The following is an 18,310-nucleotide window of genomic DNA, read 5'->3' as shown; positions in this document are numbered from 1 at the left end:
TTGCTTTAATTTATGTATGCTAACTTTACTCATAAAATACCGATTTAGGATTTATATTTATCATATTTGTGGTCTACTACATGCAAATCAGTGTTCCAAGATCAATGTGCAGTTATTCCCAATGTGGGCACTAACTATAATGGCAGCTGCTATCCTAAAAAAACCCTAAACTAAATAAAACCATTAACAGGACTGTTGCTTGTGATTTATTGGATTTTCTTTCTATTTGTCTGATACTTGTAAATTTCATCTTTTGGATTGCAATTTACTTAATTGAAACGTTTTTTCATTTTACAAAAACCTTTGGTTAGATGCATATTTCTCACTTTTTGAAAGCAACTGTAGCAAAGTATAGAATTTTATAATAAAAATGTGTATTGGAAAGGTGAAATAGACTGAATGCTGGAAATTAAAACTAAAATGACAAAAAATACAATACTGACTATAAATAGGTCAAAATTCAAGATGTAGTCTGAGTTGTCAATTGTAGCCATATAGGGGTTGAGTGTCTCACTGTTATAATACTTCAGCGACTGAAAATTCCATGAAGTTGCTTCGAAGGGCAGCATGATGACATAGTGGTTAGTTTCACAACACCAGGGACCCAGGTTCGATTCCTGGCTTGGGTCACTATCTATAGAGTTTGCACATTTTCCTTGTGTCTGTGTGGGTTTCCTCTTGGTGCTCTGGTTTCCTCCCACAGTATGGAAGGTGGTTAGGTATTGGCCATGCTAAGTTCTCCCTCAGTATACCTGAACAAGTGCTGGAGTGTGGCGATTGGGGGATTTTCACAGTAACTTCATTGCAGTGTTAATGTAAGCCTACTTGTGACTAATAAATATACTTTTTTTTAACTTGGAGATCAATAATTTTTTACTGTGGCCTTTGACACTAACAAACAAGTATAGTTTGTCTAACCACGCAAACTCTGAATCAAAATAAAAACAGTAGTGACATGATAGAATCAGAAAATGCTCGAAGTAATCAGCAGGTTAGGTTGATGAACTGAAGTTAAGTTGGGAAGAGTTAGGACTGCTTTGTGTGGGGCTCTGGGATGTTCAGACCTGAGTGAAAAGGGAATATTTGGCTGGTGGGGACTTAACTTAGAAACAGGTTGATTTTTTTTTTGACCAAGAATGTGGATTTAAGCCAAACCAAAACCCTGGCGTCTAGTTTTCTTGATATTGGCGTCTTTGTATTTTGTGTGAAAGTAAGTTGATTAGAAGCCAGAATTTTCTTCTGAAACTCAACTGAACTGGTTTGACATCAGTTTAAAAAACAGACATTGTGCTAATATAAGACATAAAGTTGTGTGATGAAAACCCAAAACACTTAATCTTATATTAATAAAAATATTAGTCCCAATCATGCAATACACGGATAGCACTTTATCCAAGAGTATTTCTTTGTGTTTAATAGCTTAGTGATTGCTAGAAAATAATTATTTGGAACTCGATATGAAATAACTATCTCCAATCTCCCATTTCCTATCAGTCACTATCTTTTTTGAGTTCAGCAATTTGAGTGATATGTTTAGATGCATAGCATTTCATCAGTCTATCTTCAGAATTTACATTCAATCTAGATCAATTGAATATTTCCTTTCTTTGCAAGACCCTATCTGAAAAGAATTTCACCAAGTTTCTAGTTGATATGTATCATCCATAGCTCAAAAAATTGTCTTAATTTGGCACATTAGAATCAAGTTAATCATTTCAACTGCAGGGATTATAAAAGTGTTGCAGGAAATGGAAGCACAAAACAGCACCACCTACGCCATTAATTTTGAGGTTAAAGCATATTGTTAGACAGAATAAAAGTAACTAGCTGTGTTGTACTTCACATTGGAATGCTAGTTGCTGACATTGGGTACCCTTGGAGGAACTGTTCTATATTCCAGCACTGAGGTCTCCTCATGACGAGCATTATACGTATTAACCTTCAGCTGAAAGGTACTAATTTTGAATTCCTCTTCTGTAAATAGCAAATCTTTCCAACTTATTTTCCAACTATTACTTTTAGATGGTTTGTGATGAATGGCCAGTTTTGGTGCTTGTGCCTCTAATGTAGAATTTGAGCTTGTTGCCTTGTTCAGAAAGGTTGTGAAAAGCTGTAAGTGTACATTCCGTTGCATCTTTTTGAGTTTTAGCTTTGCAAAGTTACTGAGTTTTAAAAGAAGCACAGTAAAGTAGTCAAAAACGGAACTAAATCCTATCAGAGGTTTTGACTTGTGATGATGTAAGCATGATGTGACTTGTGGCAGAATAAAAATAGATCTAAAGGTTGGCAACATTATTTCATCTAAGAAGATGATGTCCAGTTTCTCAAAGAGGACCTTAGAGGGGGAGTGCAGTTTGGTTTCTAGCACTTCAATCCCTGCAGTTGTCTAGGCAACATATTCATATTACAATGGATTTACTAAATGAGAAGCGAGTGAAAATCTGTTGTTCAGATGACCTGGAGAAGTGGATTATTGCTGAGTTGCCTACATGCTTTCCCAAATTTGAATCAGCAACTTTAAATTATTTTTGTTTTGTTAAGTTTTCCTATTCCCTGCTTTGAGCTCTGACTTGTGTGAAATATGGAAATCAGCAGTCCTGTGGTTAGTGTCCTTTGTATTTATTCAGGGGATGTGGTAGTCATTGGCAAGAGGTGTATTTAATGCCCATCCTTAAGTGTCTCTGAGAAGGTAGTGATGTACCAGCTTTTTGAACTATTGTTGTCTCTGATGTGATGAGACGGCCTCTGTTACAGAAGGGTTTGTAGGATTTTAACCCAACAATGATGAAGGAGCAGCAATATATTTCCAAGTCATGATGGTGTGTGACTTGGAGCAGGGACTGGGAGATTGTGGCGCCTGCTGCCCTTATCCTTCTAAGCAGATAGGAGTTGAGGGCTTGGGAAGTAATCCTTGAAATATAGCTCCAGTGCACTTTCTAGATGGTACACACTATAACAACAGTGTGTTTATGGTGGAGAGGGTGAATGTTGAAGATGACGATGGACGGATGCTAATCAAAAGGCTACTTTGTTTTGGATGTTTGACAAACCTACTGGAATTCTTTGAGGAGACAACCAGCAACATTGAAAAGGAGAACCAGTGGATATGGTGTATTTGGATTTTCAGAAAACTTTTGATAAAGTCCCACATAAAAAGTTAGTGTGGAAAATTGAAACACTTGGAGTTTGGGTAATATATTGGTATGGATTGAAAATAGGTTAGCAGACAGGAAAAAGAGTAGAAATAATTTTTTGGAGTGGCAGGTAGAAGGTATTGACAAACATCTGTTGCTGTTGGATCTGCATTCATCCAGGCAAGTGAAGAGTATTTGACCACATTCCTGACTTATACCCTGTTGATGGTGGAGGTGGGCCATTTACCATAGAAAACCTAGCTTCTGACCTACTCTTGTCATCACAGTATATGTGCAGTTAACTCAGTTAATTTCCAGTCAGTGATGACCAGAATGATGATTCTAGCTGGTGTCTTTTCCCTTGATTCTTAATGACTCTTGTTTCATTGGGGCTGCCCAGATGCCTGGAGTAGTCACTCTCACTCCTTATATGGAATTCAGCACTTCTGTCCATCTTTGGACCAAGGCTGTAATGAGATCAGGAATCAAGTAGCCTTGGGGGAATCCAAACTGAGTATTGGTGCTCAGGATATTGGTAATTGTGGCTTGAAATCTCTGTGATAACCTCATCCATCACTTTCCTGTTGAGTGGACTGATAGGGCTTTAATAGATCAGATTGGGTTTGTCCTGCTTTTTGTGGGTATGATATATTTGAGCAATGTTCCATTTTGTTGGATAGGTGTTAGTATTGTAACTGAAAAGAAGAATTTGGATAGAATTATGGCCAGTTCTAGAGCACGTCTTCAATACCATAGCCAGGCTGTTGTTGGGGCCCATAGCTTTTGCTGTATTTCTTGATACTCTCGGCATAATCATTCTTTATGATTGGAGGCTAGTCAGTGACTATCAGTAGTATATGCAATTGTTTGGGAGAAGTAAAAGATTTCACAGACAGCCTTGAGCCTAATCTACTTCAAGAACCCATTGTTTTTCTGCTCTGTCCAGTTATTCCTACTCTAACACCATATGTGCGTTCCTGCTGCAGCTAGAAAAATAGAAACATAGAAAATAGGAATCGGAATCGATCATTTGGCCCTTCAAGTCTGCTCCACCAATCAGTATGGTCATGGCTGATCCTCTATCTCAATGCCAGAATCTTGTGCTCTTCCCTTCCACCTTGATGCCTTTAAAATCTAGAAATCTATTTGTATCCTCCTCAAATATATTCGGTAATTTGGCCTTCATAACCTCTGATGGAATTCTAGACCACAAACTCTAGTGAACGCAGTGGTCTCTCCAATTCCCTATACAGCTGCAGTAAGAAATCCTTGTTCCTGTGTTCAAGTCCTCTTGCAATGAAGGTCAGTACACCATTTGCCACCTTCAGTCCTCGCTGCACCCGAATGCTTGCTTTCAGTGATTGGTGTACAAGGATACCCAGGTCCTTTCGTACTGTAACATTTTGCAATCTGTTACTATTTAAATAATACTCTACCGTTCTGTTGTTCCTAGTGAAGTGAAAATCTTTGCACTTGTCCACATAATATTGCATTTGCCATGTAATTGTCACTCACTTAACTTGTCTAAATCACCTTGCAGCTTCTTTACATCATTCCCATCACTCACATTCCAACCAAGTTTTTAGTTATCAGCAAAGCTGAGAACATTAGATTGGGCTCCTTCATCAAAAATTAGTGGGACCCCCACTAGTTATTGCCTGCCACTCTGAAAATTTCTCCCTACTGTTTCCTGTCTGCTAACCAATTCTCAATCCATGCCAATATATTACCCTCAATTCTGTTTCAATTTTGCATGCTAACCTCTTACTGTGAGACTTTACTCAAAAGCTTTCTGAAAATCTAAATAGACCACATCCACTGGTTCTCCCTTATAAGAACATAAGAAATAGGAGCAGGAGTAGGCCATCTAGCCCTTCGAGCCTGCCCCGCCATTCAATAAGATCATGGCTGATCTGTCGTGTCTCAGTTCCACATTCCCGCCCCCTCCCCATAATCCTTAATCCCCTCGCTTATCAAAAACCCATCAACCCGCGTCTTAAAAATATTTAGCGAGGCAGCCTCCACCACTTCCACGGGCAGAGAATTCCAGAGATTCACCACCCTTTGAGTGAAGAAGTTCCTCCTCAACTCCGTTCTAAACTGCCCCCCCCCCCCCCCTTTATCTTGAGGCTGTGCCCCCTAGTCCTACTGTCCTTTCTGAGCGGGAAGAGTCTCTCCACCTCTATCCTGTCCATCCCATTCATCATCTTATATGTCTCAATGAGATCTCCCCTCATTCTTCTAAACTCTAGTTTCATCATCAGAAAGCTTCAGTAGGTTTTTGTCAAACCTTGATTTTCCTGTTGACTTTGTCTAATCCCGTTGATATTTACTAAGTGCCCTGTTATCAAATCCTTTATAATAGACGCTAGTGTTTTCTCTATCACTGATGTTAGGCTAACCAGTATGTAATTTCCTATTTTCTCCCTTTTTTAAATAGTGAGGTTACATTTGCCACCCTCCGATCTGTTGGTACTGTTCCAGAATCTACAGAATTTTGGAAAATGACCACCATTTCATCCAATATTTCAATGGTCACCACCTTTAGTACCCTGGGATGTAGATTATCAGGCCTTGGGAATTTGTCAGCTTTCAATCCCATTAATTCCTCCATCATAGTTTTTTTTCAGTAATACTAACTTCCTTCAATTCCTCCTTCTCACTGGGCCCTTAGTTCCCTAGCATTTCTGAGAATTTATTTGTATCTTCCATTGTGAAGACAGTTGAAGCAGTTTTTAAATTGCTCTGACATTCCTTATTCCTTTGTTTCAGACTGTAAGGGACCTACTAATGTCTTCAGTAATCTTTTTCATTTTGCATACTTAAAGGAGTTTTTATGTTACTTGCAAGTTTAATCTCTCACTCTATGTTCCCTGTCTTTATCAATCTGTTTGTCCTTCTTGCTGAATTCTGAACTGCTCCCAATCATTAGTCTCGCTACTTTTTCTAGCAACTTTAATTGACCCCTTCTGTGGATTCTCCTTATTTTCTTTTGTTAATTGTGGTTGGGCTGTTTTTCTTGTGTTTTTGCGTCAGAAAGGCTATTGCAGTGCATACATTCACTTCATAAATATTTCCCATTGCCTATCCACTATCATGCGTTTCAGTGAAGTTCCCCAGTCTATCTTCATTGACTTGCGCCTCGTACCTTCATAGTTTCCTTTGTTTAGATTTAGGACCCTAGTTTTGCATCGGACTTCTTCACTTTCTGTTCTAATGAAGAATTCTATCCTGTTATGGTCACTGTTCTCTAAAGGATCTCACACAACAAGTTTGTTAATTAAACCCTTCTCATTGCACAATACCAAATCTAGGATAGCTCATTCCCTCAATGTGTTGGTCTTTAAAAAAAAAATCATCCCACAAATACTCCAGGAATTCATCTGCTGCAGTACTATTGCTAATTTAGTTTGCTAACTCTGTAGATTAAAGTCATCCATGGTTACTGCAGCATCTTTGTTACAAGTGTCTCTAATATCCCTCTTCAGTGCCATGCCCAAACGTTTGTACTACTGTCTGGAGATCAATGAACAGCTCTCACTAATGTTTCCTGCCCTTTTTTTTTGCTTCTTAGCTCCACCCAGACTGATTTTACATCTAGATTTTTTGACCCAAGATCCCCTCTGACTGTTGCACTGATTTCTTCCTTAACAAACAATGCCACCACACTCCTCTTACTTTTTTGGCCTATCCTTCATTAATATTGAGTACTGTTTGGTGTTCAGTTCCCAGGCTGGGTCACCCAGCAACCATATCCCCATAATCACAGTCATATTGTACCCACTTGTATCTATTTGTGCTGTTAATTTGCTAGCTAATGGCAAATGCTCCATGCATTGTGGCACAGTGCCTTAGACTTTATCTTTTAACATCTTTACACATTTTTTGTGCTGTGTCCTATTTGCTGCTAGCACTTGTTTCCTCTGGCTTCCACCTTTGCTTTCTATTTTTCTGTCTTCCATTTCTATCTTTGTTTCCCTGTCTCGTATCACGCTGCTCAGGTTCCCATCCCCCTGCCACTCTAGTTTAAACCATGCACAATAATGCTAGCAAATACCCATGTCCCTATATTGTTTCATGTCCTGCTGGGATGCAGCCAATCCAGCTTGCATAGGTTCCACCTTCCTGAGAGTACCTCAGTGATCTAAATGCCTCCCTCTTACACCATCTCTTCAGCCACACATTCGCCTAGTCTATTCTCCTATTCCTGATCTCAGTTGCACACAACCTTCAAGGCTTGCTTTTTAATTTACTCCATAGCTTGCTATTCTCTGCTTTCAGGATCTCACCCCTCTTTTTACCTGTATTGTTACTACTGATATGGACCACCACCTCTGCTTGTTCAGTTGCCTCCTTCCAAAATGCCCTGCAGCCCTTCAGTGACAATCTTGACTCTGGCACTAGGGAGACAACATACCATGCTGAAGTCACATTTGTGACGGCAGAAACAGCTGTCTGTTCCCTTTTCACAGTAATCTCATTGCAATGTTAATGTAAGTCTTACTTTGTGATTAATAAACTTTTACAATGGAATTTCCCATCACTGTTGCTCCTTTTTTCTCTCCCCCACTCCATGCAGCTAAATCTTCATGGTGCCAAGGATTTGGTTCTTGCTGCATTCCGCTATGAAACCACCTCCCCGGTGGTATCCATAATAGATACTCTAAGAGAGGGAGATGGACCCAAGGTCTACAGCACTACCTGCCTAGTGCTTTTACTGTGTCTGACAATCACCCATTCCCATTCTGCCTGCATACTTGTAGCAAGACCACCTCACTGTGTATGCCATCCGCAAAGATCCCACCCTTGCGGCTGCTTCATGATGACTCCAGCCACTGCAATCAGCAGCTGTCTCCACTCGTGGTTTTGGTGAAATGTGTCTGAAATTCAACATGTACAGATTAGACCAGGTAGAAGCAGGGCTGAACTTAGTGCATTTATTTAGATAGCAAAGGTACCCTTTTGGATAGGTAATGTACCCCTTTGGATGTGATCCTGGGACAACTTTTAATGGGGGGTGGTCAGGTGGCATTTGGGCGAGGGTCAGGTGCCCTTAGAATGGCTGACCAGAGGCATGAATGGCATAAACTCATTGATACTGTCAAATACAACTGTCAATAAGAACATAAGAAAAATGTAAAGAACTGTCAAGAGGAGCTGTCAAAACCAACTGTCAAAAATGTCAAGAGAACTGTCGAAACAACTGTCAAAAATGTCAGTGAATTGTCTGGAGAAGCTGTCAACAACAACGGATAAGTGTCCAGATGAAGCAGTCAAGTCATTCAAAAGTGCTGCTTTTCAAACTCATTTATAAAATGGGGTGTTTAAAAAATGATTGCATGCTATTTCTCTCTGATATAAGTCTTAGGATTACCATTACTGGATTAGTGCTGCATGACTGATTTAAAACATTTCGTTGTCACAGTAGAATGCCTGCTATTTCAGTTTGATAACTTCAGGTGGTTATGCGCTCTTGGAAGTGGGACTAGGGAGTTCCCATGCTTGTTTTTATAAAGGATTATACAATTGAATTAAATGCTTGTTTTCATAAGGGATAATGTAGTTGAGGGATTGTTAATGTGCACCAAATTCTGTCATTAAGTCATCCCGCTTACTGTTCCTTGGTTTTAAAATTGTTTCTTTCTCAGAGCTTGTTTCTCCAAGTTACATTGCAATTTCTGTTTGATCATCATTGTGTGTCATCCCTGTCAGCATTGACATTGCATGTCAGCATCCTCAGTGGATGTGTTGTATGTCATTGTGCATCAGCATTCTCATTGCATATGCATGTTGGTGTCCTCATTGGGTGTTTTGCATTATAAAAAGTCTCACAACACCAGATTAAAGTCCAGCAGGTTTATTTAATAGTAATAGCCACAAGCTTTTGGAACACGCTGCTCCTTCGTGAGGTGAGTGGAGAGTTCTGTTCAGAAACAGAACATATAAAGGCGCACACAGTTTACACGCTCTGTTTCTGAACAGAACTCTCCACTCGCCTGATGAAGGAACAGCATGTTCCGAAAGCTTGTGGCGTTTACTATCAAATAAACCTGTTGGACTTTAACCTGGTGTTGTGAGACTTCTTACTGTGTTTACCCCAGTCCAACGCCAGCTCTCCACATCATATTGTGCATTATCACAGCCTGGCTCGTTGAAGTGTCTGTAAGCTCCATTGTAGAAGAAAGATGTTTGCACTCAAGGGAACTTTATTTAAAAAAAAACGCCGTGGAGACAAATTTCTGAATAACAAAAGCAAAAATGTTTCAATACAAGCAAAACGTTGAAGCCTGGACTGCTTATCTCTTTGAATAAAAGCCCATTTGTTGACTGAGTTTGGATGAAAAATACAAGGTATATCTGTCGGGAGGCTGACTCTGCAGTAAGCTGATTAATTTTGGAGCTCCCCAAGTCCGGCCTTTGTTCAAGTGCACAGCAGCTGTGACGAAAGCCAGTGAGCGAGTCATTTGCAGCAGACAAGGATCAGCATCAAAGCTCTAAATTACACACAGCCATTGCAATGAAACCCTTTAGGGATGTCCTAGAAGCACGGTTGAAGAGGTTAAACGTTTCGACCAACTCATGGTGTTAAAGCAAAAAACACCAACTTCTGGAATGTGTAGAGGTTAAGTCAAGGTGGTGAAGAGAGTGCAGAAACCTCTTAAACAAATCATTTAACTGAGCTTCAAGCAACATCTGCCCCCAAGTGGCAGATTCAGGAAGTTGCACATTAGAAACCAAAAGAGAAAATGCTGGAAAATCTCAGCAGGTCTGGCAGCATCTGGCAGAGAAAAAAGAACTGACATTTCGAGTCCAGACGACCCTTTGTCAAAGCCATTGCACACTAGAGTTAGAAGCCATGTCAAAACACAGAGCCAGAATGGAAGCAACTTATCCCTGAGCCCTAGGGACTGTCTAAGAGAGATTGGTGAGCGTTATTGAATTTATACGGTTTTTATTTTATGGTTTTATTGTGCAAGATATTTCAACAAGCAATGTATTTCAACTTTTGTAACTTGCACATTTGCTCTTCCTGGTGAGAAGTGTCCAAAGGAACCTAACTCCAGTTTTTAACATTGATTCCTACAAGAAGACGTGGTTAGGTTGTTTCACCTAAAGTTGCAATTACCAGGAATGCAACCACAACTTTAAGTGAGGACTTGTTGTAATAAATGTATTTTTGTGACAGTGTTTGAAGCCTGCAGTAGACATTTAGAACTTTAATATTGGCATGAGTCCTGAGGACTGCCTTTGGTGGATACTGGGTGATAGTAACAGGTTGTCATGAGTTAGTATCGGGGCCATATGTGGCCATGATGGTTGTGTAGAGGGCCATAGGTTGGTATGGGAGGTATGAGGTGACAGGTTGGCATGTAATGGGCCATTTTTCTGTTTATATTTTTCTGTTTCTTTGAAATCTTCAATACAGTGCCAGTGTACCAAAGCATGCCTTCCCTTCCGCTGAGGCCATCTTAGCATTCGACATTGCATGCACTCAGCATCACCCACAGTCAGCCCAACTCCCAGGAACCCTGCAACCCTGAAACAAAAATCACAGCTCCCGCATACTTTCTCCCGAGTATAAGGGGCTGGGAAGTATCCCAGCAGGAGTGAAAATTAGACTTGTGCAATGAAAATTTTTCTTTTCATGAAGAGCATTTACATTTTTCTTTCTGGTACAGTTACATTTTCTCACCACACCTCTTCTACATTATTGCGTTTCATCTTGCTAGTACCCTGCCTCCGTGTTCCTTCCGATGGACATTATATATGTATAACATTATGAGCAATTTATGCAATGCTCAGCTAATGTTCTGTTTAATATTAACATGCCATGTTCTACCAAGCTTCACTTTCAATATGGTCAATTATGTTTTTTCTTTCCCCCCACCCCCCACCCCTTTTTTTCTTAAATGCTGGTCATAGGCTGCCCTTCAGGTAAGTTTCTGTACAATCCATATAGTAGTAGTGGTAAACCACCCAGAAGCAATAGTAATGCTATTTGTCCTACAAAGATGTTTTAACACCTTTTAGGCCGTCACTAAACTCTTCCTACTCTCTCACTTTGGCTTGATGTAATTCATATGGCTATTTGTAATCACTATTTTGTCTTCTATTCAAACCTGTCATCCTATAATAAATGTTATTGATTCTAAGCCTTGATTTTTCAGTAACCATGTATAAAAATATTTTTCTATATATATGTGTGTGTGTATATATATACAGCTAGCCATCTGCAGAAGCTGGACAGTTTTGAAAGCATCAGTTTGATACAAAACTGGGTAAAATACTGTACTCTAACCTCGTCTAAAATCACGGGAATCTTTCCTGATGTGATTTTACTGGAGTTTTTAAAATCCTATTGAACACAATCAAAGATAATCCTGCCAGTGTTAACCTTTTTTTGCTGCAAAGGTGCTGAATCACCTGTTACTTTAAAATAGCGAATAACACAAGTACAGTTAATTTAAGGGATTAACTGTTGGGTGAACAGTATATAATATGCAAGAATATATTTGGGTAAATGTTGTAGATCTTTGAGAAGCTTGAGTTGTGGACTTGAGCTTTGGGCAATCTTATTTCAATGACTGAAATAATACTCCTAATTGTTGGAGTAGTCCTCCATTCCATCTGGGAGGATAAGTACTGATCTCCTCCGCTCTCACCTCAAGCGAAGAGTGAGGAGCTTGTGGATTTTCATGTCATCCCATCAGTGGTCTCTGTCTAGCAGCCCCTAGTTTCCTTCCTTCTGTGGATTTCTCCTCAAATTCCCTCTGATGATTATTACATAAATGTTCATTTGCAAAGACGCATCTTAGAATCTTCTTCCAAATAATGCTTTCTCTCAGCCGTTTTTCAACAAGGATCCGCTTCCAAGATTTTGAATTTTCCTCCCTGTATTTTTCCATCTTGAATTGCCACATACATTCAAGCTTTTACACCTCTCAGGTACCCAACTACCAATAGAACACTGCTGCTTCACAAGCTGTACTATGGTCACCAATCTTAGGATTGCTTCAGATATCTGGCTTTACTCCAGCCAACTCCACCAAGTTTGTACTTTATAGTTCTATCTTTAACTTCAACAAACAGTACCATGTTAAAATTCCAGTTCCCTTTTGTTCCTTTTATTTCCTGGAACTTCTCTTTTCTTTCCCTGATTTCTTGAACTATCTATTTTTTAGTTTCTGGGATTTTTTTCTTTCTTGCCCATTACTCTATTGTTCTGGCAGAGTTGTGAGACCTGTCTTCTCTCTCAGTACCTAGCTCCAACTGCCTTTGTTCTTGTTAAAACTAAACTCAAAAATCCTTCCTAACCTAAAGGTGGCCCCCCAGATGCTAAGCAGCAGCTCCATCTTTCTTTAAACTCTTCACATCGAAAGCTCTCTACACAATGTAGATACATTTTGAAATGAAATCAAAACATCCATAAATGCAAACGCCCTTAACATAAATCTAACTAGAGGTTTATCCTTTCTTACACAGATTCACCAAATTAAACTCAAAGCTATCCCTTATTTCTAATATTCAGCAATTCAAACCAATCACTTAAATCTACCTCTGCTTCCTGACATAACCAACAATATAAGCATAGATCATTTAAAACTAGCTCTGCTTCCTGACACTTCGCTACCGTTTGGCTTGACTATTCCAGTGCATCCCTAGTTGGCTTCCCACATTCCACTCTCAGTAAACATGAAGTCATCCAAAAATCTGCTACACGTGTCCTTACTTGCACCAAGTTTCATGCACCTATCACCCCTGTACTTGTTCACTTACATTAGCTCCTGGGTAAGTGACACTGCGATTTAAAAAAAAAACTCATCCTTGTTTTCAAATCCCTCCATAACCTCAACACACCTCCCCATCCCCCATATCTAATTTGCTGTAATCCCATAACCTTCACAATATCTGAGCTTAACTAATCCTGGCCTCTTGAGCATCCCTGGTTTTACTTGATCTACAATTGGCAACTGTGCCTTCAGCCCATAAGACCCTAACTCTGGTATTCCACTCCTAAACCTCCTGCTTCTCTATCTCGCTTCTTCTTAAATCATCTTTGACCAAGCTTCTGACTAACTGCTTAATATCACCTTATGGCATAATGTCAATTTTTGCTTCATAATTTGCCTATAAAGCAAGTTTGACCTTTTTTTTACTCTAAAGGCACCATATAAATACAGGCTGTTGTTTACTTGTATGTATTATTAAGGTTTTCCTGGCAACACAAAGGTAACATGAGAGATTGATTACACTATTTTCATTCAATTTATCTGAATGCTTTAAATATTTAATGTATTAGCTTTAGCATGCGACATATATTATAATTTAGTTAACTTGAACATTCTAAATTATGTATTTTTTAAGACAATTTCATAGCCAATGCAGATCTTTAATATTTTAATAATAAATTAAATGGCTTTATTATGCATTGGTTCACTTATAATTTACTGTCGGTTCACGGTTGCGTCAGCAGGCTGAAATCAGCTGACTGCTTTCATTGTGAAGTCAGAGTTGAAGATCGAGATCCTCTGGTAAATGCACTGAGTCAGACATCGCGGACAGAAGAATCTTGCTCCATGATAAATAATTAGATATTTGGGACATGAGTCAAAGAAAAAAAAATTGCCCAAATTTCAGGGGAAGTGACTGGTTTTAATGAACACGGAGGTAGTCAATATGAAGTACTTGTTCTGAGCTACAGGCTGAGTGTTTGTGTTGACAATTGAATTATTAACTCTGGTGCAAGAAAAATTGCTGTTTCACCGGAATATAATTCTTTGACGTTTGTAAGGGACAGTTGCAATGAGATTCTTCAGATTTCGTTATGTATTATATATGGTAAGTTTTTTATGAAATGTGCTTTTTTTTATATGAATGGGTATTTTAAACAAGTAAACTGTGTCAAGACAACAGCAATTCAGATACTGCATTCAGTAGCTTATTTGGATTTGTTTTAGTCATTGCAGCTCCTCATAGTGGTATTAAGTTTGATTCTATTTATTGATCCACTGTAGCTCTTTTTAGCTTTAGATTTATTCCCCAGTGACAATTGCAGACTTTTTTTGGTATCTAAATTGAAATATTTATTGAAGGTCTTGGACATGACTATCTAATTAGCTGTTGTGCACCTATTTTTTTTCAATCAGATGGTGAGGTGATTGTACCAAAATTGCATGTAGTCTAATCTGCTTCAGTTTACATTAATAGACTGTTGCATTACTCACTGCACAATGGTACGTGAAATTAATTAATAAATTTAAAAAGCAAATAATGTGTTTTTAAAACTGCGTTTTATAACTGTTTGGCCTTTGCTTTTGGGAATGTTACCGTCAACTGTAATTATTTATTGTATGAGCATATAAACCCAAGTTTTCAGTCAGCTTTTGTCACTGAAAGGATAGTTCACAAGTTTAAAGGATTGTATGCTTTTCAAGTACATTTTCAATCCTGGGGTACAGCAAATCATTTTATGTGGCCAGTCCCAAATCTTTTAAAGTAAAAGTAGAAAATGATAGAAACGCTCATCAAGCCAAGAGTAAAATCTGAAGAGAGAAACAAAGTTAATGCTTGATAACCTTTCATTATACTAAATCTCATTCTACCATTTGAGACAACAAAAAATTAACTCTCTGTATGCTTTGATACCCACTACAGTCTGATCTGTAAATTCTACCCAAAATCCATGAATGACTGAAGGGTCCCTCAATCCTTAATGTGTGGGTCTAACAGTGTTGCAAATTATACAGTTGTATACTTTACATTCCAGTTTTTCCTCAATTTTCATTTTCTAGGAAATGAAGGCTAATTAGTCCAAGTGCTATAAAATCATTACCAACTCTTCTTACTTGACCTTGCCAGTTATGTGGAGGAAATACTATATTATTTAAAACCTAGTATGCTAGCATTTTAAACATTGGACATTGGGCCAAGGGTATTACTCACATGTCTAAAAGTCCTTAATGATTGATGAAGTGCATTATGTTTCAAGATCACTAATGAATCTTGTGAAATAGTAATGAAGTCACCATTAGGATTAAATGGGACAATAATATGGGTTTTTGATTCGATGATCCTTATGGAAATGGCAAAAACTGGCAATTTAGTTTTGCCCATTTTTGCCAGATGATATGGCTAACTTGATGTTCCATATGAAGCTTCAGGTTTTTTACATACTAGTAACTAAATACTACAATATCTATGGCAGAAATTATGTTGCCTGCTTTATTAAATTCATTTTTAGCATTATTTAAAGGCTTTTTTTTTAAAGTTTATTTATTAGTCACAAATAAGCCTTACATTAAAACTGCAATGAAGCTACTGTGAATATTATTATTATACATATTATTATGTGGCGATAAACTGTCAGTCTATCATATTTGAATCATTCATCCGTCCTGGCTTCTAATCCCCCAATGTTTTCATTCTTCAGCCTTGTGCTTGCTGATATTCACAATGTCTTACTGTCCAACTCTCTCATCCTTTCCACAAGAATCACCATTATTGATTTTGTTCTCTTTTCATTTGTAAAAATATACTTTATTCGTAAAATATCTGAAAGAACATTCCAAACATTTTAAGATGGCCATCACAAAATGCTACCCACAGTGCCAACCACTGTCGCCTCTATTGCAAATGCCTGAATTACTTGGCCAATTTTCACAGGCAATGTAAATGTCTGATTTTATGGCAAGGCCTCAAGGCCAAGCCAGACAGACGTATCTGTAAACCTGCCAAACAGACTGGAATAGTCGTCCTGAACAAGTTTAATTACATCAATAGAATACATGCCATTCTTAATAATGGGTTGAAATTCACATCCATTGAACCTATGGCACAGCATGACCGGAAAACCTTACTCAAAAACCTTGCTAAATAAATGCTAAAATTAATAGTGCAGTGAACTACTGGGTGATACAAAGGATAGGATTTGTCCTTATGGCTCACTGCATCTGCCCAGAATGCACGCAAGTAATGTCCTGTCTTTTTAATGACTGGTATTTAACAGTACGAATTGGCCAAATGATTGACTGAGTTACATTGAGCAGTTTTGAGAAAATTTGTCACTTTTGCAATAAAGGATTTCTGTGAAAAAATGTTGCAGGCCATATCAATAGCAATGTCATGCCAATATGTTCATTTGACATTTCGATTATTGACCAATGTATCACTTAAGAATGCCACAGACAGTTGCACTGCAGAACTATATCCTGAGTAATCCAGACTTTCCATCATTATGTGAAATTGGTATTAATTAAACTTACAAACTCAGCAACTCACATAGTTGAGTTCAGTTTTAGCAACACCAAATAGATGGTGTTGCCATTTGATGCCCTCTTATCTCTGCCCTTGCAGATATCTTTATTGGCCTCATGAGAAATATGTTTTCAACAGAATTGCATCTAACCTCCTACCCCTTACGTATTTTTGATATGTGAATGATACATTTTTTACATTTGAATCTACAGCTGCATTTAAATTCACCTTTGAAATGAAGCAATCAAATAAGCTCTCTCTCCTGATGTGCTAGTTGAGAAATCTGACAGATTTCTCTGCTACCATCTACCACAAGCCTACCTTCACTGGTCAATTTACGTGTTGGGATCCCTACAGTTCCATGCTGCATAAGATTGGCCTTATTGATGACCTTGTAAATAGGGCCCAAACCATTTGCTCACCTTGCAAACTTGAAGTTGAAATTGAGCACATCAAAGCCTGTGATAGGTGAAGATGGTCATTTCATGTTGCTTCTATGCAGTAGCAACATGAGTGGCATTCGCCACTCACAGAATGCTGCTATCAAACCAAAAATACAGTCTGCCTATTGCTCAAATAAGTAACATGAATTTTGTGGCTGGCGTGATGCTATGCATGCAGGTTGTACTTCCCAAAGTCTGGCAGATTGTATCAAACAGTATATCCCTTTTGGTTGTTCGCAACAGGTAGTGTTAACCAAACGCATACAGCTTGTGCTTACAAAACACAGAACACAGTGTCCATTGTTAGGTGTGATTTTGTGATTGGCTGACATTTGCTAAATAATCCTGAGTGTTCTATGAATGATACTGATAACCAATTTAAGGTTATTAGTTGGTCTTGCAGTGTGATACACTTAGGCATCTATCATACAATTACAAATCCCTGTTCTTTGCAGACAGAACATGTATACGCATTGTGCCTGTTTTAGTTGATCAGCATAAGCGACAGCCATTCGTTGGTTCATTCACCAACACAATGCCTTGACATGAGTCAAAACTGCCTGGTTTGAATTTAAACAAAACTTGGTAATTAACTGTAAGTCATAAGTTAACAGCTTTCTTTATAATAATACTTTATTTATATGGGCATCTCCCGTACTAATCAGAGTCCTCTTGCCAACCGATCAGCATTCCTTTCTCATGAAGTATAAATTGTAGTTCCCTTTATATTTGGTTATTCTTGCAAGTGTCCTAATGTGTGCAAGATGAAATGGATGTCTTTTTCAGCAATACTGAAGTTCTGTACTACCAAATGAATATTTCAAAAAGTTAGATTTAGATGTAGCTTTTATATCAAATTATTGTGCCTGAAAGAACACATAAGAATTCCTATGGTATGTGTCAACACATCATAATCCAATTCATGGATTTTATCATAAATCAGGTTTGGAGTATACTAGAACACACAGCTGACCTTTTCTCTTTGTAGATTGACCTGCTGTTTGTTTGCAACACTTTTTTTTGTTTTCTTTAGATTTTCAACAATTTTGCAATTTTCATATGTTATTCTGTATCTGTGTATGTCTATTTTGCACATTTCACACACTCTAGCCCTCCAACTTTTATGCACTCGTGTCTTCCCACCCACCATATGTATCATTTTTCACCTCTTTAGCACAATTTTTTAGATTTAAGTATGAATTAATATTTCAGTGATTTTTAAAAAAAGAATGTCTTTTAGTCTTCTTGCATACCAGCTTCAAAAAAAGTGCTCGCAAGTCTGTGCATTCATCAGTTTGAATATGTAGGAAATAATACAAAAAATGTACTTTGGCTAACTATAGATATCCCTTGATGCTTAGTGTAAAGGCAAACAATCCAAAATGTGGAAACAAGCAATAACAGCAACGTGCCTTCAGTGACCTCCAGGAAACAATACACGTTGAGCTTGTTTTTGTGTTATGTAGGGATGTTTATTGC

The 18,310-nt window shown here is 38.2% G+C and overlaps 1 protein-coding gene across 5 annotated transcripts in view; it reads left to right on the top strand.

Annotated features, from left to right (window-relative positions):
• LOC145341003 (arf-GAP with coiled-coil, ANK repeat and PH domain-containing protein 2-like) overlaps positions 1-18,310 on the top strand; it is a 142,331-nt gene that overhangs the window by 83,556 nt on the left and 40,465 nt on the right. The gene's annotated exons all lie outside the window — the stretch shown is intronic.

Source organism: Carcharhinus amblyrhynchos, chromosome 3 (genome assembly GCF_965287045.1).
Source record: "Carcharhinus amblyrhynchos chromosome 3, sCarAmb.v2.hapA, whole genome shotgun sequence".
Classification (NCBI taxonomy): Eukaryota; Metazoa; Chordata; class Chondrichthyes; order Carcharhiniformes; family Carcharhinidae; genus Carcharhinus; species Carcharhinus amblyrhynchos.
This window is presented reverse-complemented; position numbering and strand designations above follow the sequence as displayed.